Source organism: Sus scrofa, chromosome 15 (genome assembly GCF_054392235.1).
Source record: "Sus scrofa isolate SSC_HxYL_T2T_F1_AM1 chromosome 15, Sscrofa_HxYL_maternal_Yorkshire_Landrace_v2.0, whole genome shotgun sequence".
Lineage (NCBI taxonomy): Eukaryota > Metazoa > Chordata > Mammalia > Artiodactyla > Suidae > Sus > Sus scrofa.
In genome coordinates this window covers 105,556,723-105,581,748 of record NC_139397.1, presented here as the reverse complement: position 1 = coordinate 105,581,748, position 25,026 = coordinate 105,556,723, and positions in this window count along the sequence as shown.

Below are 25,026 nucleotides of genomic sequence, written 5' to 3'. Positions count from 1 at the left end.
CTGCAAAAGCACCATAAGTATGGATTTGAGGGTCACAGATGCATTTTAGAGAGTAGACCAATTCATAAATACAGAATTGGCAAATAATGTTGATTAACCAAAAATATACTCCATCTCTCCAGAAGTGGAAGCCAATTCTCTTTTATTTTATTTTTTTTAGTTTATATGTATATTCTTTTCTATTACACAGCATGGTGACTCAGTTACACTTACATGTATACATTCTTTTTTCTCATATTACATGTTCCATCATAAGTGACTGGACAGAGTCCCCAGTGCTATACAGCAGTATTCCATTGCTAATCCATCCTGAAGGCAACATTCTGCATCTGTTTACCCCAAGCTCCAGTTTTTCTCACTCCCTGAGCTTCCCTCTTGGCAACCACAAGTCTATTCTCCAAGTCCATGATTTTCTTTTCTGTGGAAAGATTCATTTGTGCCATATATTATATTCCAGCTATCAGTGATATATATGGTATTTGTCTTTCTCTTTCTGACTTCCTTCACTCAGGATGAGAGTGTCTAGTTCCATCCATGTTGCTGCAGATGGCATTATTTTGTTCCTTTTGTGGCTGAGTAGTATTCCATTGTGTAGTATACCACATCTTCCTAATCCAGTCATCTGTCAGTGCACATTTGGGTTGATTCCATGTCTTGGCTGTTGTGAGTAGTGCTGCAATGAACAGGAAAGTTCTTTTTTAAGGAAAGTTTTGTCCAGATACATGCCCAAGAGTGGGATTGCTTGGTCATATGGTAGTTCTATGTATATTTTTCTAAGGTACCTCCATACTGTTCTCCATAGTGGTTGTATCAGCTTACATTCCCACCAACAGTGCAGGAAGATTCCCTTTTCTTCACACCCCCTCCAGCATTTGTTCTTTGTGGACTTATTAATGATGGCCATTCTGACTGCTGTGATATGGTATCTTGTGGTAGTTTTGATCGGCATTTCTCTAATAATCAGGGATGTTGAGCATTGTTTCAAGTGCTTGTTGGCCATCTGTATATCTTCCTTGGAGAAATGTCTATCCAGGTCTTTTGCCCATTTTTCCATTGGGTTGTTGGTTTTTTTGCTGTTGAGTTGTATAAGTTGTTTGTATATTCTAGAGATGAAGCCCTTATCAGTTGCATCATTTGAAATTATTTTCTCCCATTCTGTGAGTTGTCTTTTTGTTTTCTTTTGGGTTTCCTTTGCTGTGCAAAAGCTTGTCAGTTTGATTAGATCCCATTGGTTTATTTTTGCTTTGATTTCTGTTGCTTTGGGAGACGGACCTGAGAAAATATTCATTAGGTTGATGCCAGAGAATGTTTTCCCTATGTTCTCTTCTAGGAGTTTGATGGTTTCATGTCTTATATTTAAGTCTTTCAGCCATTTTGAGTTTATTTTGGTACATGGTATGAGGGTGTGTTCTAGTTTCATTGATTTGCATGCAGCTGTCCAGGTTTCCCAGCATCACTTGCTGAAAAGACTCTCTTTTTCCCGTTTTATATTCTTGATTCCTTTGTCAAAGATTAATTGACCATAGGTATATGGGTTTATTTCTGGGTTCTCTATTCTTTTCTGTTGGTCTGTCTCTCTGTTTTGGTACCAATACCACACTGTCTGGATGACTGTGGCTTTGAAATATTGCTTGAGGTCTGGGAGAGTTATGCTTCCTGCTTGGTTTTTGTTTCTCAGGATTGCTTTGGCAATTCTGGGTCTTTTGTTGTTCCATGTAAATTTTTGGATTGTTTGTTCTAATTCTGTGAAAAATGTCCTGGGTTGTTTGATAGGGATTGCCTTGAATCTGTAGATTGCTTTGGGTAGTATGGCCATTTTTACAATATTAATTTTTCCAACCCAGAAGCATGGAATGGAATATCTTTCCATGGAATATCTTTCCTTTTTTTTTTTTTTTTTGTCTTTTGTTGTTGTTGTTATTGTTGTTGTTTGGGCTGCTCCCGCGGCATATGGAGGTTCCCAGGCTAGGGAACCGGAGCTGTAGCCACCGGCCTACGCCAGAGCCACAGCAACGCGGGATCTGAGCCGCGTCTGCAACCTACACCACAGCTCACTGCAACGCCGGATCATTAACCCACTGAGCAAGGGCAGGGACCGAACCCGCAACCTCATGGTTCCTAGTCGGATTCGTTAACCACTGCGCCACGACGGGAACTCCTCTTTCCATTTCTTTACATCTTCTTTAATTTCCTTGATGAATGTTTTATAGTTCTCAGCATGTAAGTCTTTCACCTCCTTGGGGTGCAATTTTAAAAGGTATTGTATTTTTGTATTCCTTTTCTAATATTTCATTGTTAGTATACAGAAATGCAACAGACTTCTGAATGTTAATCTTATATCCTGCTACTTTGCTGAATTTGTTGATCAGTTCAAGTAGTTTTTGGGTTGAGTCCTTAGGATTTTCTATATATAGTATCATGTCATCTGCATACAGTGACAGTTTTACCTCTTCTCTTCCTATTTGGATGCCTCTTATTTCTTTTGTTTGTCTGATTGCTGTGGTTAGGACTTCCAATACTATGCTGAGTAACCAAGTGGGCATCCTTGTCTTGTTCCAGATTTTAGTGGAAGCCTTTCAGCTTTTCTCCATTGAATATTATATTTGCTGTGTGTTTGTTATATGTCGCTTTGATTATGTTAAGAAATATTCCCTCTATACCCACTTTGGTGAGAGTTTTGATCATGAGTGGATGTTGAACTTTGTCAAATGTTTTTTCTGCATCTATTGAGATGATCATGTGGTTTTTGACTTTTCTTTTGTTAATGTGGTGTATGACATTGATTGATTTTCATATGTTGTACCATCCTTGTGAACCTGGGATGAATCCCATCTGGTTGTGGTGTATGATCTTTTTGATATGTTGTTGGATTCAGTTGGCTAAAATTTTAAGAATTTTTGCATCTATATTCCACAGATATTGGCCTGTAGTTTTCTTTTTTGGTGCTCTCTTTGGTTTTGAAACTAGGGTGATGGTGGCATCATAGAATGTCTTTAGGAGTGTTCCTTCTTCTTCAACCTTTGGACAAAGTTTAAGGAATGGTCAAACCAAGAGCTGGCTCTTTGAAAAGGTAAACAAAATAGACAAACCTCTGACTAGACTCACCAAGAAGAGGAGAGAAAAAACCAAAATAAAATAAGAAATGAAAAAGGAGAAATCACAATGGATACTGCAGAAATACAAAAAACCATGAGAGAATACTATGAGCAATTGTATACCAACAAACTCGACAGCCTAGAAGAAATGGACATCTTTCTAGAGACCTACAGCCTACCAGAACTGAATCAAGAAGAAATAGATCAATTGAATGGAACAATCACTATAAATGAAATTGAATATGTCATAAAAACACTCCCTACAAATAAAAGTCCAGGACCAGATGGCTTCACAGGCGAATTCTACCAAACATACAAAGAGGAACTTATACCCAACTCTCTTTTACAATTTTGTATTTACATTTAGCTCTTTAAACTATTGACATTTTTAATGCTATGATTTTATTTTTTTATTTTAATTTTTTTTCATAGAGAGCCAATTGACTCTATCCCTTATAAGAACGTGTCATCTTTGGGAGACATTTCAAATTGTTCTCTATTTTTTTTTAATCACTTTTTTTCCTTTAGTAGTAGGAGCTTCATTTTTAGTTTAACTTATAGCTACTTAGAATAAGACTTCATTTCCCAGTCTTTGGATTAAAATTCTTTAGACTTTTACTTAAAGCAAGCACTCTTCTTCATCTTTTCCTCTTTTGTGTTGGTGGAAATGCCACTGTGTTTCCCATCGTTCTTGGACCATAAGTGAGAAGCATGTGCTGAGCACAGCAGAGCAGCAAGATAGAAAAGCCCAGGTCTCTCTCCTGATTTGATGAAAATCCTGTATAAGTTTCTGAAGGTCTGCCTCTAAGTTCTCTTTATGTGTAAGAAAAATTAGCTTTTATCTTATTAAAGCCACTGTTGTTTTGGGTTTTATTACTTGCAGCCAAACCTAAACTGACATTCTATCCTGTGTCTAATGATTAAAAACAAACAACAGGAGTTCCTGTCATGGCTCAGTAGTAACGAACCCAACTAGTATCCACGAGGATGTAGGTTTGACCCCTGGCTTTTCTCAGTAGATTAAGGGTGCAGCGTTGCCGTGAGCTGTGGTGGAGGTTGCAGGTGTGGCTTTGATCCCGCATTGCTACGGCTGTGGTGTAGGCCAGCAGTTGCTGGTCTGACTTGATCCCTAGTCTGGGAACTTCCATATGCTGCAGGTGTGGCCCTAAAAAAAACCCAAACAAATAAAACAATTATTTTTTTTTTTGTTATACTAAACTCCACTGTATATATGGGGTATTTTCTGAACTTTGTATACTGTTACATTCATAATTCTGTAAACGTCTTAGCAAATTGGGTACTGTTTAAGATCCTTTACACTTAGTATTTTTTTATATCTGATGGGATAAAGTTCACATAATATTCTTTTACCTTGGCTAGACCTGTGAATTTTCTTTTCATAAATTTTGAAATCTACTTGACTAATTATATTCTTATATTAGACAACCACATGTTCACCTAAAAGAGAGATGAAATTCTGGTTAGATTACATTGAATTTATGAATTCAGTTACAGAAAGTTGACAGCCTCACAATTAAAACTTTTCCCATTTAATAAATATACTGCTTATTGGGGCCTGGGTGTTTCCCCTTTAGTAAAGTTTTATAGATTTCTTTATGTAGATTTTACACAATTCTAATCAGGTTTCCTAGGTATTCTTCAATTTTGATTGAGGTTGGCCATGGTTTTTCCATGATCCTTTCCTTTATCATTGTGCATTCATGGGACATAAGGCAGCTATCGGTTTTTGTGTGTTGGGTGTATATCCAGGAATCTTACTTAGCTTTCGTATTCACCGTAGCTGTTTTTCATTTATGTTTCGAATATAAATCATGATCATTTTGTTGCTTACTTTCAAATATTTACATGTAGTTTATTGGAGCTAGAACTTTCAGTGCACCATGCCATGCACTGAGTACTTAGTACAAATTATTTGGCTTGATCTTAGCACATGTAGCTGAGGTAGAAACTGTGATTATTCATTTTACGAATGAGGGAATACAGGGAAGGAAATATTTTGCATGTGGCATGGTAGGCATGTGAAAGTGGAATTTTAACCACTGCAATTGAAGAATTAGCATGAAAGTGGGAGTCACTTCTTGACTTCTCACTTTAATAGATCTGTGTGAAGGTTTTTCTATGTATCTGGGAATTATAGTGAATCAAAATGCTGAACTTCAATATTCTACAATATTTCTTTAAAAAAATGTCTAAATGAGTATAAAATTCCCACTGATTTTTGTACATTTGATGGGTAAAATGTGTTATCTTTTATCATTTTAATTTACATTTTTGATAAGTAGTGACAGCTTTTTCATATTCTGTGTAACTTTTTGACCCCTTCCTTCTGTGAGTTTCCAGTTTATATATTTGGCTTTTTTTTTCTAGTTGAGTTTTCCTTTAATGCCAATTGATAGGCATTGTTTGTTTGTTATAACAGTATATTTTTCTCAGATTTAGATACTGCAAATTTTCAAGTCGTAACCTGGCTCTTACATTTATTTATAGCATTGTCATATCTTTGGTCTCACTATTGCTTTACATTTCAAAAAAGTTTTCAAGACTCCAATAGTGTTTGTTTATGTGGTTACTATTTTATCAATATGTTTACCATATTGGAAATTTTAATGGAGATTTAAAAAATCATGTACTAATTTATTTAAAAATAAATTATATGTTAGCATTTTAATGAAAAATAACTATATTTTTAAAACAAACAAAAATTATTGAGAGTAGGCATTGTTTTATATTTTTTCAAATTTATTTAATATTAGACAATAAAAATACCTAAATTCTTTCATCTCATACTGCATTCGATGTGTTGCCATGTATTAGTTTAGTTGAAGTATCTGAAGAAAGTCTGCCTTCTCACAGATATGTAGCTGCAAAAGGACAGTGTTTGCAGAGTGTTTTCAGCTATTATTTATACTACTTTTGATACTATGCCAAAACTCAACAATGTGTCACCCAATGTGAAATATGAAACTATTCTAAATAAAATTTCGTACTCTATTTTACTGAAATTCATTGATTTATCATCCACTTATTGATCTTTTACCCAGTGCTTAATTATGTGACATAATTTAATTGATCATTTGCAAAATATTAGTACACTGAATAATAGGGTCTTCCAAATATTGATCTTTTTATTGTAAAATGTCCCAAAATTGATTTGTTACTGTCACTATTAATTTTGTCAGATTATTGGGAATTAATTTTTGCTTGAAATCCTGTGTGTTTTATTATTGGTAACAAATACTGTTTTTTTTTTGAAGTGAAGGCTTACTTGATTTACTTTTGAGAAAATGTCTACCAAATACTGAAGTCAGAATAACCATAGTCACTATATGTTCCATGAAAAGAACAGTAATTCAGTTCACAACTCAGTCACACACATACTTTTTCTTGAGGCCAGTGTTATACTTTGGTGTGCAGTAGGAGTGCCTTATACATACTTCCTACTTAGTCAAGAGGAATTTAAAGGAGGTATACATAAGTGGGTAAGATACAAAGAAAAGCTTAAAAATCTTATTTGTAGTTTAAGTCTTACTCTTGATGTTTTTGTTGTATCCTTTTTGTATCGGCAGAATAATGGGATAATGGAAATCAATCTGCATGTGCTTCCTGGTGATACACTGGGAGATTTTCCAGTTCCACACATGAAGTAATCAATAGCCAATTTTCCACAATTCTTCACACACTGTGCTTAAAATATATGGTATTGTTTTAAGGTGCTTTTTTTTGTTGAGTCAAATTAGTGTATTTCAATGACAATCATTACCAGTGATCTTGATTTATGAGCTAAATAGAAGCTTTTCTCATTCCCAGTGTTAAAAGAGCTACCTCCTAAACTAAAGTTTAATTGTACCTTGAAAAATACGGGAGCATTTTTATAAAGCCTTTGGGAAGGTGGTTACGAATTAGAAGTAAATAAAAAATGATATTAAATGATGTAAATATACATTTATTTATTTTATTTGTATAATAACTCTCTCAGGAGCTCAGATCTATATATTGTTAAATTCTAATACTCAGAATATATTTATAAGATAGGAATTTTAATTTTCAATTAATAGAGGAACAGATGTGAGAATGGAGACTATAAAACAATTTATTTCCCATTGAGGAGATCATCAGTGACCTCCACACTGCCAAAAGCAGTGTGTTTGTGTTCATCTTTATCTTTCCAGATTATTCTGTGACACTTGACAAATTTTACTCTTAATTCATTGAAACTCTCTTCCTCCTCAGTTTATGCATAACTGAGTTTAAAAATAATGGTGGTCTCATAATTCCTTTTTAGTATTCTTTGTATCTCTTACAACAATTGTCCTTTTAAATGTCTGTAGTCCTCTGTCCCTGGCATTATGCTCCTTTGAAACTATGTGCTCTTCCTCTGTGGCCTCATTTGGAATATTTATGTGTCCACTGACTTGCTACTTGATGTTGATTCCCGTGTTTATGTCTGCATGCTACAACAGCAGACCTTTGCCTAGCTACTTGCTAAATATCTACATATGGTCATTCCTCTGGGGTCTCACATTTCTCACATTTCAAAATGACCTTATTATCTCTTTTTTTTTTTTTTTTTTTTGTCTTTTGTCTTTTTTGTTGTTGTTGTTGTTGTTGTTGCTATTTCTTGGGCCGCTCCCGTGGCATATGGAGGTTCCCAGGCTAGGGGTTGAGTCGGAGCTGTAGCCACCGGCCTACGCCAGAGCCACAGCAACGCGGGATCCAAGCCGCGTCTGCAACCTACACCACAGCTCACGGCAACGCCGGATCGTTAACCCACTGAGCAAGGGCAGGGACTGAACCCGCAACCTCATGGTTCCTAGTTGGATTCGTTAACCACTGCGCCACGACGGGAACTCCTTATTATCTCTTAAACTTGCTCATCCCTTTGTATTTCCTGTCCTGGTGAATGATGTGGAGATTTACCAAGTGCCCAAGTAAGAATACTGATGGCTATCTTGAACTCCATCTCAACCAAACCCAAAGGGGTCACTAAGCCCTTTTGATTCTGCATTCTTTTCTGGGGGGTTTTAGGGCTGCACCTGCAGCATATGGAAGTTCCTAGGCTAGGGGTCAAATCAGAGTTGCAGCTGCTGGCCCATGCCACAGCTACAGCAATGCCAGATCCGCACTGCATCTGTGACCTCACACCACAGCTCATGTCAATGCCGGATCCTTAATCCACTAAGGGAGACCGGGGATTGAACCTGTATCCTCATTACTACTGAGCCAATAGTGAGAACTCCTGATTCTACATTCTTAATCTCTCTACATTCTCATTGCAGCTGCTTTCCTGCTGCTCACATAATAATCTAGAGTATTACTAATAGTACTCATGATAACAATGATATTTACTGAACAGTAACTATATTAGGAAAAATTTGTGTGTATTATTTCATTTGAGTTTCACAGCAACTGTAGGGTATGGATATTATTATTATTCCTATATTCCAAAAGAAAAAAGCTGAACCTCAGAGAAGTTAGGTACTTTGTCCAAGGTTACACAAGTAAGTTTGGCAAGTAAGTGGCAAGCCCAAGATTTCGTATTGGGCCTTGTATTAGAATTGGGCCTGTAAATGCATCAAGGTCCAGGCTCTTAACCAGCTTGGTAGTTGCCATTTCTGCTCTGTTAGAACTGAGTCTAACCTACCCTCTGCCCTATTTTACAGAGAAGCTTCCAAAATCTGATGAAATTTGATGAAAAGAAATTACAGCATGCTTGCAACCTTCAAAGAGTCCCGTTGCTCCCACAATAAAGTTAACATAATCTCTCATGATGATTCCTGTGCATGTCTGTAACATTACCTTTGGTTTTTCATTGTTACATACATTTCCCTCCAGCCATACTGAGTCCTAAGGGACCTCTTCCACTTTTTTCCTTTTTTCTTAAGATTGCTTTTTGGTATTTGGGGTCCTTTGTGGTTCCATATAAATTTTAGAATTATTTGTTGTAGTTCTGTATAAAATGTCATGCATATTTTGATAGGAATTGCATTGAATCTGTAGATTTCTTGGGGTAGAAGGGATATTTTAAAAAAATATTAATTCTTCCAATCCATTACCATAGGTTATCTTTCCATTTATTTGTATTGTCTTTAGTTTTCTTCATCAGTGTCTTATTGTTGAAAGTATATGTCTTTCACTTCCTTGATTATATTTATTCCTAGATGTTTTATTCTTTTTGATGAAATGTAAATTAGATGGTTTTCTTGAATTCTCTTTCTGATACTTCATTATTAGTGTAGAGAAGCAACAGATTTCTGTAATTAATCTTCTATCCTGCAACTTTATTGAATTCATTTATTCTAATAGTTTTTTGATGGAGACTTCAGGATTTTCTGTATCACGTCATCTGCCCCTAGTGACAGTTTTAATTCTTACCCTTTTAATTTGGATGCCTGTTATTTCTTTTTCTCATCTGATTCAGTGGCTATGACTTCCAATACTATGTTGAATAAAAATGGTGCAAGTTGGCATGTTTGTTTTGTTTTTGATTTTAGAGGAAAAGATTTCAGCTTTTCACCATTGGGTATTCCACTCATTTATATTGAGTCCTTATGAACACTTGGATTAGAGCCTAGAACTTGACTAAAAACTAGCTCTTTGCTTTGAAAACAGAATCCTTAATTGGTGTGAAGTTGACTGAATTGGAGAGTGGCGGTAAGAATTTGTGTTTAGTTATTTTTTACCAGAGTGCTAGAATATGGATCTAGCTTTTCCAGATGCAAATGAATTATGTTGCTACATCCTTTAACTACTGTATGACTTAATTAAGAAATCTTTAATGAAAAGATATAATTCCTTAAAGATAATTGTGGAAGACAGTTGCAGAAATGCTGTATTGTAAACTATGAATTATTTTAAAATCAATTGTTTCAAGTTCTAGTATAATTCCTGGAACCAGGTGCTTAATAACTGCTGAACTAAATTTCATATAGATGAAAATCCATTTTTACTTCCTGATACAAATTCTCTGACCAAAGTTGTATTATATTTAAAGAGCAACAGACTCTTCATTATATGGGTTGTATTAGTTTGCTGTAGCTGCCATATCAAAAATACCACAGATTGGATGACATAAACAACAGAAATGAATTTCTCACAATCTTAAAACTGGAAGTCCAAGATCAAGTTGTTGGTAGGTTTGGTTTCTCCTGAAGTCTCTCTCTCTCCTTGACTTAGATAGCTGCCTTCTTGCTGTGTCCTCACATTGTCTTTTCTCTATATACGCTGATCTTTAGTGTCTTTTACTTTTCTCATAAGGACATCAGTCCTATTGGGTTAGGCCACACCCTTATGACCTCAATCAACCTTAATATCTTCTTCAAAGGACCTATCTGTTAATACAGTTATATTGGGGTTTAGGTCTTCAGCATATGAATTTGGACAGGGGGTGCACAATTTAATCCATAATAGTTACTCTCGTTTAAAGCATGCCTAAGAGGTAATAGAGTCAAAAGAAAATGGGAACTCTGCCAAATTCTGGAGTTAAAAGAGAGAGTTCAATGTCTAAACATTAAAATATGCCACAATTTTTTTTTTCTTCAGGATTTTCTAGTGGTGTTCTGAAACTAAGTCAATTTTTCCCTTCCAAATAATAGATTTATGAGAGAGAGACAGCTTAATTCATCATCTGCAAAGTGAAAAAGGCGCATTCATGATCAAGCTCTATCTCCACCCTCAAAATACCCTCTAGTTCCATTACACCATTTGCCAAACTCTTCATGCCCTCTCAAAACTCTTAGCTCTTGTCTCTGCTAGAATATTTATCATTCTGTTCCTACTTAGTCAGCTCTGCTTTGATTTGAATGCTCAAATTTAACCTAATCTACTCTTTCTGGGATCCTCACTATTTTGTTCATGACTCTATCATAAATCTAATGTGTGCACTACATTGCTTAGTAATTTTTCTGCTTGCCTATCTCTTCACCTTGAGGCCAGGATGTATTCTGATTTACTGTTTTCCACCAGTCTGGTATAATATACTTCATTCATGAATGTGCTCAACGAATGTTGTCTAACAGAGGGATTACATTTTTTGAGTTGGAAATAACTTTGATCAACACCAGGCAGCTCGTCTTTTCAGGGAAGTTGTCTGTGGAGTTTGTCTAAAGTCACAATTTTTTAGCATGTGGTGCAGAAAGGGAACTCTTATTGGGCATCAGAGAGGCAAGTGAAGAGTGATGAGAACTAAGTCCAACATAATGAGAAGGGAAAGAGCTAGCCTGTGAGAATCAAGAGTATGTGCAGAGCATCTGCATGGGTGGTCTACAGTCCACAGAATGTGCAGCAGCTTGACAGCTAGAAAGCACAGGAAAAAAGGAGCTGGTATATTTATTTAAGGGACTGAGTAGGAAATTGAGGAAGATGGAAGGAGAAGTAGGAAGTAAGATTTTAATGATGTGTAAGCCCTGGAACTAGAGATAGAAAGAATACACAGAATGACTATTCAAATACAAAGAAAACAAACAAAAAACAAATTAAAAATTCTAAGGAAGATTAGTCAAGACTCTAGGAAATCATTAATTCTTTTAGTCAACATATATGGATTAAGTGCCCGTTAAGTACCAGTTTTCTACATAGTAAAGATGACAAAGTGACATAGTGAAAATGACAAAGTTCTTATTCTTTTTTTTTTTTTTTTTTTGGCCACACCCAAAGCATATGGAATTCAGGCCAGGGATTGAATCCAAGCTGCACCTGCTACCTACGCTGGACCCTTTTTACCCACTTCCAATTCCTAACCCACTGCTCTACAGTGGAAACTCTAACAAGGTTCTTATTCTGGTTGAGTTTATCATCTAGGAAGGCTAGACAGACAAAGAACAATGTATTAAAAAAAAACATTGTTTCTGATGGTGCTATTGAAGTCAGAAAAATAAAATATGGTGAAATATACGTATGGTGTATGGCATGTAAAGGGAAGGACTTGTGGAAGAATTGATTTTTGAGCTAAGATATAAATGATATGAAGGAACTGGTTGAGAACTGATTTATCTGTAGTTTACTCCACTTGCAAGTCTACAGTTCATTTTGACATAGTTTCAGGGATGCTAGCAGGAGATGTGACATTCTCAGGTCAGAGACAAGGACTTCATTACTCACACCAGAGAAAGCAGCATAAATTGAATGATTGTGTCAGTCTTCTGACTCCTGAATCCTGCTGGGAAAGGCAGAGGGGCTTCAGAGGGTGGTGCACAGGCCATGGGCTTAACATTTCAGCTGAGGAACCGCAGCCTAGACCACTTCGGTCTTTTACTGTGGATGCAAGCCAGCCTGCCCAAACTCCCCAGGGGGAGACATTTTCTTTAGTGTGCTGGACAGTAAAATAAAACTGTTCTTTGCCTCAGAGGGTATCGCTTTATAAATATCCTTGAAAAGATAGTCATAAATGTGCACAGCTGTGATAAAGCCATGGAGAATTGTTCATCAACAGAGCACAGACAAGCAAAGATGTGTGTTGAAAGCTTTCCAGGCAAGAAGAACAAAGAGAGAACACGCCTGGCATGTTTGAGGAAGGAAAAGGTCAGCGTGGCTAGTGTTAGGAGCAATGTGTAGAAGAGAAAGGATATCTGAAAGGTACACAGCAGCCAGATCTTGCAGGACTCTCTAGTCGTAATTTTGTTATTAAAAACCAATTTGGAAGTTCCCATCGTGGCACAGGGGAAATGAATCTGACTAGGAACCATGAGGTTCTGGGTTTGATCCCTGGCCTCACTCAGTGGGTTAAGGATTGGACATTGCAGTGAGCTGTGGTGTAGGTTGCAGACACGGCTTGGATCTGGCGTTGCTGTGGCTGTGGTGTAGGCCAGCAGCTGTAGCTCTGATTAGACCCCTAGCCAGGGAACCTCCATATGCTGCGGGTGCAGCCCTAAAAAGCAGAAAAAACAAACAAACAAAAAAAAACCAATCTGTGAATCTCTGGGGTAGAAAATTTAGCTAATTATCTGTAAGAAGAGGACTCGTTTCCAAAAAAATGAATGCATACATCTGGGTGTAGTGGGTTTGAAATTATTTGTAGTAGTTCTTCAAATTTTATTATGCATTTATATCGTGTGATTAGATTTTTTCAAGCGAATCTATTTCTATAAGAATTTAATACATGTGTATACAGAACTCTCTCTGTGTGTATATATAGATGAGTATATATATATATACTCAAGAATAAGACTAAGATGTGTGCCATATATATATTACAGAATTTGTATAATTTATAAATGAGAAAATAAAAGATATTGACTATATTTAAATATAATCAAATCATGATGTTCCCTTACATAATTATCTTATCCAAGAAAGGAATATTTCATGATTTTGAAGCCCATGATTTTGTAACCCAAAGATTTTTTTACATGCAAATATATAATCCTGATAAATCCTAATATATTAAGCACACTGACCATCTAACTCTTGTTTTTCAGAAAATGTTGAGTTACTGATACTTACACACATTCTTTTTTTTTTTTAAAGGGTTGCACTTGCGGCACATGGAAGTTTCCAGCCTAGAGGTTGAATCAGAGCTGCAGCTGCAGGCCTACACTACAGCCACAGCAATACTAGATCTGAGCCGCATCTATGACCCACACTGTAGATTGTGGCAAGGCCAGATCCTTAACCCACTGAGTGAGGCTAGGGATCAAACCCACATCCTCACATAGACAACGTTGGGTCCTTAACCGACTGAGTCACAAAAAGATCTCTGCCATATTCTTGAAAAGACTGCCATCATTCCTTTCCAAATTGTTCACAGCTTTGAAAACTGAATAACTTTATGGATGCCTGGCTTCTTTGTGTAGTAAAGTAACTGAGAGGTGATTTTCTTGATGCCTCTTTCAAACACATGAATATTTTCTAAAGCATTCATTCTTTCATTCATTCAACAAAGATTCTCAGAGGGCCTGTCTTCTGGCAAGAAGTCTGTTAGAAACCAGGAATGATACCAAGATTGAAAAAAAAAAAAAAACAACGCAGAGGGATCGAGATGGCAGAGGAGTGAGACATGGTGCTTGCAAAAACATAAAAAAAAATCTATATGTAGAATGATTTACATAGAACATCTGCTGAACGCTGGCAGAAGACCTTAAACCTCCAAAAAGGGCAAGAAATGTTCCACATAACTGGGTAGAGCAAAAGGGAAAAAAAGAGAGAGAGAGAGAGAGAGAAAAGGAATCAGGATGGGACTGTCATTCCTAAGAAGCAGCTGTTAAAGAGGAAAGGAACACACACCTTGGGAAGCCACCTAACCATCGGGGAGATCAGCTGAGATGGAGGGACCTCAAAGCCTCAGAGAAAATCACAGCAGCTGGACTGAGGAGGGCAAAACACAGGGAGAGCTGCCCAGTCCATCTGTACCACTGCCCCTGGACACCACAGCCTGAGATGCTCAGGTAGGGGCTGGGCACTGAAACTCAGGCTCCAGAGGTCAGTTCTGGGTAGAGGACTAGGGCTGGCTCTTTGGAGATGGCCGGAGCGGGTAGGGAGGGTAGGATGGAGGAAATCACAATTGTAAAGAATCACTTAAATAAACCACTATGAGATCTAAAGGAATTGTCAAAGTTGTCAAGATGATAATAAACACAGGAAAAACAAAAGGACAAACATGAAGATGTTAACAAAGGACTTCAAATCATAAAATGTGGGGAAGGAAAGAAAATATAGACTTTTTTCCTATAATGAGCCTGTGTAACTATCAGGCTGAAGCAAGCAGATATAGGAAGGGGTTAACACAGGGCAACCAGAAATTAAAACCAAACATTACATTCACAAAAACTAAAAAGAAATGCACACAAGCATAAAATAAAAGGACACCATCCAACAACAACAACAACAAAAAAAAAAAAAATAAAGGAAAAACAGAATCAACTGGGAAAAAAAGGTTTAAAATGGCAATAAATACGTATCTATCAATATTTACCTTAAATGTCAATGGACCAAATGCTTCAATCAAAAGACAGAGTGGCAAATTGGATAAAAAAACAAGAGTCTGCAATTTGCTGTCTATAAGATACTCACTTTAGGGCAAAGGACACATATAATGTGAAATTGAGGGGATGTGAAAAATATTTCAAGCAAATGGAAAATATAGGCAGGCAGGAGTTGCAATACTCATTCAGACAAAATAGACTTTCAAACAAAAGCCATAAAGAAAGACAAAGAAGTACACTATTTAATGGTAAAAGGATCCATTCAAGAAGAAGCCATTACAATCTTCAATATATATGCAACTAATATAGGAGCACCCAGATACATACAGAAATACTAACAAACATAAAAGGAGAAATTGATAGGAATACAATAATAGTAGGAGACTTTAATAGCCCACTCATATCAATGGACAGATCCTCTAGACAGAAAATCATTAAGACAACAGAGATCCTAAATGACACAATAGAAAGGTTAGACTTAACTGACATTTTCAGGACATTACGTCCAAAAAAATCAGAATATACATTCTTTTAAAGTGCTCATGGAACATTCTCAAGGATTGACCATACACTGGGGCAACCTCAACAAATTGAAGCCTAGAAATTATTTCAAATATCTTCTCTGACCACAATGGCATGAAACTATAAATCAACCACAGGAAAAGAAGTGAGAAAAAAACTGACTACATGGAGACTAAATGACATGCTACTAAAAAACCAATGGGTCAACAAGGAAATCAAAAGGGAAATTTTAAAATACCTTGAAACAAATGAAAATGAAAACATGACCATTCAAAATCTATGGGACTGGGAGTTCCCATCATGGCGCAGTGGAAATGAATCCAACTAGCAACTATGAGGGTGGGTTCAATCCCTCACCATGCTCAGTGGGTTAAGGATCCAGTATTGCCATGAGCTGTGGTGTGGGTCACAGACACAGCTAGGATCTAGTGTTGCTGTGACATAGGCCGGCAGCTGTAGCTCCAATTTGATCACTAGCCTGGGAACCTCCACATGCCACTAGTGCAGCCCCAAAAAATAAATAAATAAATAAAACCAAAATCTATGGGATGCCCTCAAAGCAGTGCTTAGAAGGAAATTCATAACAATATTTTCATAACAAAAAAGAAAAATCTCAAATCAACAACTTAGTCTGCTACCTCAATAACTTAACCTACTACCTCAACAACTTAATCTACAACAAAACCCAAAGTTACTAGAAGGAAGGAAATCATAAAGGTCAAAGAGGAAATCAATAAAATAGAGATTCAAAAAAGTAAAAGAAAAATATCAATAAAACTAAGAGCTGGTTCTTTGAAAGGATAAACAAAATTGACAAACCTCTGGCCAGAGCCACCAAGAAGAGCAGAGAAAACAAAAATAAACAAAATAAGAAATGAAAAAGGAGAAATCTCAACAGATACTTCAGAAATATAAAAAACCATAAGAGAATACTATGAACAATTATATTCCAACAAATTTGATATTTTGAGAGACCCACAGCCTGCCGAAACTAAATCAAGAAGAAATAGATCAACTGAACAGAGCAATTACTAGAAATGAGATTGAATATGTAATAAAAACACTCCCTACAAACAAAAGTCCAGGGCCAGATAGCTTCACAGGTGAATTCTACCAAACATACAAAGAGGAATTTATACCCATCCTCCTTAAACTTTTCCAAAAGGTTGAAGTAGGAACACTCTCAAAGACATTGTATGAAGTCACCATCACTCTAATAACAACACCAGAAAGGATACTACCAAAAAAGAAAATTATAGGCCAATATCTTTGATGAATATAGACACAAAAATTCTCAACAAGATTTTAGCCAAATGAATCCAACAACACATACAAAAGATCATACACCTCGACTAAGTATGATTCATCCCAGGTTCTCATGGATGCTTCAACATATGCAAATCAACCAATGCCCTACAGCACATTAACAAAAGAAAAGTCAATAGATGTAGAAAAAGTATTTGACAAAGTCCAACATCCATTCAAGATAAAAACTCTTACCAAAGTGGGTATACAGGGAACATACCTTAACATGATAAAGGCCATTTATGACAAACCCACAGCAAATATAATACTCAATGGAGAAAAGCTGAAAGGCTTCCCACTAAAATATGGGACAAGGATGTCCACTCTCACCACTGTTATTCAACATCGTCCTGGAAGTCCTAACCACAGAAATCAGACAAACAAAAGAAATAAAATTATCCAAATTGGAAGAGAAGAGAAGCAGTAAAATTGTCACTGTATCAGATGACATGATACTCAATATAGAAAACCCTAAGGACTCCACACAGAAACTACTTGAACTGATCAATGAATTAAGCAAAGCAGCGGGATTTAAGATTCATAACCAGAAATTGGTTGCATTTGTGTATACTAACAATGAAGTATTAGAAAAGGAATATAAAAATATAATACCTTTTAAAACTGCACCCAAAAAGTTTAAATACCTAGGAATAAATCTGACTGAGGAGGTGAAATACTTATATGCTGAGAACTATAAAGCATTAATCAAGGAAATTAAAGAGGATTCAAAGAAATGGAAAGAATATTCCATGCTCTTGGGTTGGAAGAATTAATATTGAAAAATGGCCATACTACCCAAAGCAATCTACAGATTCAGTTCATTCCCTATCAAATTATCCATGACATTTTTTGGTTCAAAAAATTCATATGGAACCATAAAAGACCCAGAATTGCCAAAGCAATCCAAAGAACAAAAAACAAGCAGGAGGCATAACTCTCCCAGAATTCAGGCAATATTTTAAAGCTACAGTAATCAATATAGTGAATGCGGGTACCATGCCCAGACCAGCTCAGCAGGATGGGGCTGAAGAACGGGTGCTATGGAACTTGAGGAAAAAAAGTTAACATAAAACAAGACACAGAAACATTTATCTTAAGTAAAGGTGGGAACCAGGGGATTCAAGGTCTCAGGGACCAAGAGCCCTGCCTCAAGAAACCACACTGCTTTCATTGTGCTCTTGAGGATTACATCAAATGAAAAGGGATTTGTAGGTGCAGGATAAGGTTTTATTTTTATTATTTTAAAAGTCACTTAGCTGGTAAATGGTTAAACTTTTAACTCTAAACTATAGGCATTTAAGAATCATTAGCATTTGAGTTAGCTATCTATGCATAGCATTTCAGAGAATCCTCACTGTGCTTCTGCAAATGGCATGCCTATTTGTGGCAACCCTGTGTGCCTAGGTTTGCACCTTGGTTCTCTTTGCTAATGCATATTCTGCTAACCACCACTCATAAACCACTTAGCCATGAGGTTCCTCTTTCTCTTATTCTTTAGAGGACATATCATGCTTGTGCAAATGGCGTGCCAATCTGCACAGGTCCGGTGCGCCTAGACCAATGTATTCTGTCCTCATTCAGCTGACCCCGCGAATAACCCATGCCCTTAGGTCTTTGTTCTTAAGCTTAAGTCATTTACCAGCACTGTGACTGTTCTTCAAGCAGGAAGGTGGGATAAAGTAAAGAAGGATAAGATGGAGTTTTCAGCAAAGAGGCTAAGAAAATATTATAAAAACATGTCTCGCAACAGTACCAAAACAGACATACAGACCCATGGGACAGAGTAGAAAACCCAGAAATAAACCCAGATACCTATGGTCAATTAATCTTTGACAAAGGAAGGAAGAATATAATTTGGGAAAAAGACAGTCTTTTCAGGAAGTGATAGTGGGAAAATTGGACAGCTGCATGTAAATCAATGAAACTGGAACACACCCTTGTACCATGCACAAAAATAAACTCAAATGGCTTAAAGACTTAAACATAAGACACCATAAAACTCCTAGAATAGAACCTAGGCAAAACATTCTCTGACGTCAACCATACAAGTACTTTCTTAGGTCAGTCTCCCAAGTCGATAGATATAAAAATCAAAATAAACCAATGAGACTAATCAAACTGACAAGCTTTTGCACAGCAAAGGAAACCATAAAAAAAAGAAAAGAAAAAGACAACTTCCAGATTGGAAGAAAATAATTTCAAATGATGCAACTGACAAGGGCTTAATCTTTAAAATATACAACAACTTATACAACTCAACAGCAAAAAGACCAACAACCTAATTGAAAACTGGGCAAAAGACCTGAATAGACATTTCTCCAGAGAAGATATACAGATGCCCCACAAGCACATGAAAAAATGCTCAACATCACTAATTATTAGAAAAATGCAAATCAAAACTACTATGAGGTACCACCTCACACATGTCAGAATGGCCATCATTAACAAGTCAATAAAGAACAAATGCTGGAGAGAGTGTGGAAAAAAGGGACCCCTCCTACAATGTTGGTGGGAATGTAAATTGGTACAACCACTATGGAAAACAGTATGGAGATACCAGAAAACTAAATATAGAACTACCATATGACCTGTAATCCCACTCCTGGGTATATATCTGGACAAGACTTTCCTTTAAAAAGATACATGCACCCATATGTTCATTGCAGGACTATTCTCAATAGCCAAAACATGGAAACAACCTAAATGTCTTTCAATAGATGAATGGTATAAGAAGTGGTATACATACACCATGGAATACTAGTCAGGCATCAAAAAGAAGAAAATAATGCCACTTGCAGCAACATGGATGAACTAGAGACTCTCATGCTAAGTGAAGTAATTCAGAAAGAGAAAGACAAATATCATATGATATCACTTATATCTAGAATCTAATATAAGGAGGAAATGAAACTTTCTGTAGAAAGGAAAGAAACTCATGGATTTGGAGTACAGACTTGTGGTTGCCAAGGGGGAGAGAGACAGAGTGGGATGGACTGGGAGTTTGGGGTTTGTAGATGCAAACTGTGGCTTTTGAAGTGGGTAAACAATGATATCCTGCTGTATAGTATAGGGAACTATATATCTAGTCACTTGTGATGGAACATGTTGGAGGATAATGTGAGAAAAAGAATGTGTATCTATGTATATGTATATATGTGTATATATATATATTAAAAAAAACTGGGTCATTTTGGTGTACAGCAGAAATTGAAAAATAATGTAAATCAACTGTAATAGAAAAAAATTGAAAAAAGCAATTTCTATCCTTAGAGGAGCAGATTTTACGCATTTCTTCACAGAGAGACAGTTCAATCATCAGGATGAGAATGAAGTCCCAGGTGAATCCAGAGATGAGTGCCTGATCTTTACTGAAAAGTTATAAAAGACTTCAAAATGAAACTAACAGTTACACTGTCTCCTCAGATGCAGCTCTTTCTACTGATAAAAAGCATCAGTTAGTATTAAATTTGATCTAAATATTAAGGCCTACCTTTTACATTTCACTCATTGGGCAGAGTTTAGTTCTCAGGAGAATCATAAAATATACATTACTCTCCTCCATCCCAACAATGCTCATTCCTGTGGCAGATTTTCTAATTAATGTCTAATCACTCCCTCTGTATTTGATTTTTTCCCCTTTACTTATAAGCTATAGAGTTTCCTTAAACTTTGCTTTTTTCCTTTCCCCCACAGTGTTGGAATCTTTGCTGACAATAAAAATTTATTGCTGTAGTTTGTTTTATATATTTTGGACCAGCCTTCTAATAAATACGTTCTTATGTGTTTCTCCCCCAGAGCCACAGTTTATAAATACTTAGAGGACTTCATTCTGTGCTCAGTGCTACACTTTAAAAGGGTTGTAAACAAAACTAAACAGTTGTATGGTAACAACCAGTATGCAAAGTAATGAGGAATCACTTCTCTTGAGAAATAAGTGAAAAAATAGAGATATTTAGCCAGAACTGAGGCAGAACCTAAGAAGTTACTTTAAATATTGGGTCCACCATTACTTGAAGAAACCACTTAGATGTATCCAGGACCCTTTCAGCACCCCTATGAATGTGTTCAGGAAGGGAGAGTAGCGTTGAAAATACTGATGGACATTTATAAAATTTATGAAGATGCTTAGGCACATGAATAGGAGTTTAGCATTGATCCAAAGGATAGGGAAAATCAGAGATACTGGGGCAATAATGCAGTCAACTTTAAATATTTATTTGGTATTTGTGTTTGAGTTGTGTTTGAGGTAGAGGAGACTTCATATAATGGGTGGAAGTTATTTTAGCTTGGCTAGGGTGGTACACTTTAAGTTGTGGAAGTAGACAACTAAAGTCTCAACTGGATTACCTATGAAGAAATTTAGGCACTGAGGCTTTGTGTCCCAAGGTTAAACAATTAGTGCACAATTAAGTCAGGTTTGGAACTTGGTAGCTGACTCCAAAACCTAGAGTCTTAGAAATTACACCATGCGAAGAAAAATAACAATATATTGTCAAGTAAAAAAAAAAAAAAATCAGTTTTCACGATCTAAGACCCTGATTTTGTAAATGAATTGCATGTATATGCCTGAAAAGAAAAGGTAGATATACCTCAAAATGTTAACAGTAGTGACCTCTGGACAGCTTGATTTGCGTCATTTTTTTTTTTTTTTTTTGTCTTTTGTTTTTTTAGGGCCACACCCACGGCATATGGAAGTTCCCAGGCTAGGGTTCCAATCCAAACTACAGCTGCCAGCCTAAACCACAGCCACAGCCATGCAGGATCCAAGATGCATCTGTGACCTACATCATAGCTTATGGCAAGGCCGGATTCTTAACCCACTGAGCAAGGCTGGGATCAAACCCTTGTTTTCATGGATATTGGTCAGGTTCCTTAACCACTGAGCCACAGTTGGAACTCTTGATTTGGGTCATTTTAAAACTTTTCATCTTTATGCTTTAAAATTTTTATGAAACACTTAAAAAAATCTTTTATGTGCTGAAAGAAAATACTTGCCAACCTAGAATTATGTACCAAGAAAAAATATCCTGCAATAATGAGAGCAAAATAAAAAAATATAAAAAGTTTGTTACCAATAACCTTCAAAAATAGAAATTCTAAAACTATACACACACATACTCATATATAGACAGGAGTTATTGATACTTGATAGAAATTATGAATTTCCAAAAGTAAATGAACAGCAAATAAAGTGCTAAATTTCTGATAAAGCTAAAGAAAAACATTAACTCTATAAAGCAATATAACAATATATGCAAGGTAAAAAGGAGACAGTATTAAAGATTTTTCTTTCTTTTTTTTGTTTTTTGTTTTTGGGGCCCCACTTGTGGCATATGGAGGTTCCCAGGCTAGGGGTCCAATCGGAGCTACAGCTGCTGGCCTATACCACAGCCACGACAACATCAGATCTGAGCTGCGTCTGTGACCTACACCATAGCTCATGGCAATGCCAGATCCTTAGCCCACTGAGTAAGGCCAGGGATCAAACCCTCAACCTCATGGTTCCCAGTCGGATTCATTTCCGCTGCATCACAACAGGAACTCCTAAAGACTTTTCGTTTTAAGAAGACAACTTTAAAAATCTGATGCAAGTTACTTATAAAAAGTGGATTGTAAGAATATTATCCATGGGTAGGAAGACATAATATTGTAAAGATGTCCGTTTTACTTCACGTGAGCTAGAGAATCATTAAAATCCATCTGAAATATTGATATATTTTTTGAGCAGGGTAGTATTTGGTAAGTTGATTCTAAAGTTTACATAAAAGTGCAAAGGAACAGTCTTGATTTGGAAGAACAATGTGGTAGGATTTGTTCTGGCATATATCTAGATTCATTATATGGGTATAAATTTAATTAAAATGGTATGATATTGACATAAGAATACACAAATGCAACCATGGGACAGAACAGAAAGCTTAGAATCAAACACACACATAACCAGAGACTTATTTGGTTATATCTGTCTATACCAGATGAAGGCAGATAGATATTTACAATATAGGATTCTGGAAGAATTGGATACATCTATGGGGAAAAATTGGATCCATAGCTCACATTGTTTAGAAATAGGTCAACTACAGTGGGATTATTATCTAAATATTAAAAGCAAAAGTATAGAAATTTTGAAAGATAACAGAGAGAATATTGTCATGACCTTTTGGATAGGGAAAGATTTTACTCAGAATAAAAACTTATATGAAAAATATGAGAAATTCAACTGTGTTTTTACAGTTAATATTCAGAATTTCTGTTTTATATTTTATAGTTGAATTAATATTTAGAATTTCTGTTTTAAAAAGTATATCATAAAGAGAATGAAAAAGGAATGGAAAAACAGAGATATTTGCCATACATATTTAACCAGAAATCATACCCACTGTGTATAAAGACTTCTAAAATTCAATAAGAAGAAAGGTGGCTTACATAAATTGAAAAATATATGAAAGAAATATTACACAGAGATGGAAAACAATTGTCAGTAAATATATGAAAAAACACTCAACTTTAATCAGAATCAGTGTGTAGGATAGTTCCTGTTGTGCTGTAGTGGAAACGGCTCTGATTAATATCCATGGGGATGTGGGTTCAATCCCTGGCCTTGCTCAGTGGATTGGGGATCTGGTGTTGCCATGAGCTGTGGTGTAGGTCGCAGATGCAGCTTGGATCCCGTGTTGCTGTGGCTGTGGTGTAGGCCAGCAGCTGCAGCTCCAATTCCACCCCTAGCCTGGGAACTTCCATGTGCCACAGGTACGGCCCTAAAAAGCAAAGCAAAGAAAAAAAAATCAGGTGTGTAGTAGGGCTCTTTGCCTCAAGGAGCCCTGGCCCTTGCCCTCAGTTCTGGAAATTAATCTTTAAGCTCTAGGAATGTCTTGCCTGGTAGAAGTGTCTTTGTTTGCCTGGGGTCCTTGTGTAGGACAGTTTAACAATGTGATTTGGGGTGGGAGCTGGCTAAAGTGATGGATGGTAAAGACCACAGGGCAAGACAGATGATCACAGTATCATTTAGGTTGGGGCTCTGAGTCATGAAGCCAGACCTTTGAAGGGATAGAGTCTGAGCTCAGCTGATGGGAACTCTACCATTCCTGTGGGATAGAGCTCCAGTAAAGCTCCTAGACACCAAGGCTTGGGTGAGTTTCCTTGAATGGCAATATTCTACGCATATTACCACACATCAGTACTGGGGAAGTAACACTGTCTGATTCTGTGGAGAGAGAATAACAGAAGCCTTATTTGGTACTTTTTCCTGGATTCTGTCCTTGGCTTCTTCCCTTGGCTGATTTTAATCTGTATGTGGTTCTTCCTTTGGCTGATTGTAATCTGTATCCTTTCCCTGAAAGAAACCATAGCCGTGAGTATAACATCTTTTAGTTAGTTCTGTGAGTCCTTCTAGAGCTTTATCAAGCACATTGTGGTTTTTGAAATCATCAGACTTACAATTAGTGTCAGAAGTGAGGGTGTTCTTGTGTGGGCTAATTTCGCAGTTGTCTAAACTCAGCATTGTTTAAAAGCTACATGATTATTTAATGCACACCCATTTGACTGGCAAAAATGTGCAATATAAACTTTTGTTGAAAATTGGTACTAATTTGGAAAACAGTAAGGTTGAAAATAAAGTTGGGGAGTTCCCATCATGGCGCAGCGGAAACAAACCCGACTAGGAAACATGAAGTTGAGGGTTTGATCTCTGGCCTTGCTCAGTGGATTAAAGTTCTGGCGTTGCTGTGAGCTGTGGTGTGGATCACAGACGTGACTCGGATCTGGCATTGCTGTGTCTCTGGCGTAGACCAGCAGCAACAGCTCTGATTAGACCCCTAGCCTGGGAACCTCCATATGCCACGGGTGCAGACCTAAAAAGACAAAAGGCAAAAAAAAAATAAATAAATGAAGTTGGGATTATGATTACAGCTGTGGTAGAGGAAGGTGGGTGTACACCATCTGGGAACAATGCACTGGGGATAGGATTTAAGCACTTTTTTTTTCTTTCAGTATATTTTGTATTTTAATGTAAAGAATTTAAACAAAAATTTAAAAAGACTGAATAGATAATAACACCATGATATCAATAGTGATAGATTAGATTATTTGAAAATCTTCCTCTGTGCTTTTCAGTTTTTTGCCACTGAATTGTGTAATTTTTATATAAAAAGAATAATTGAAGTGTGTTT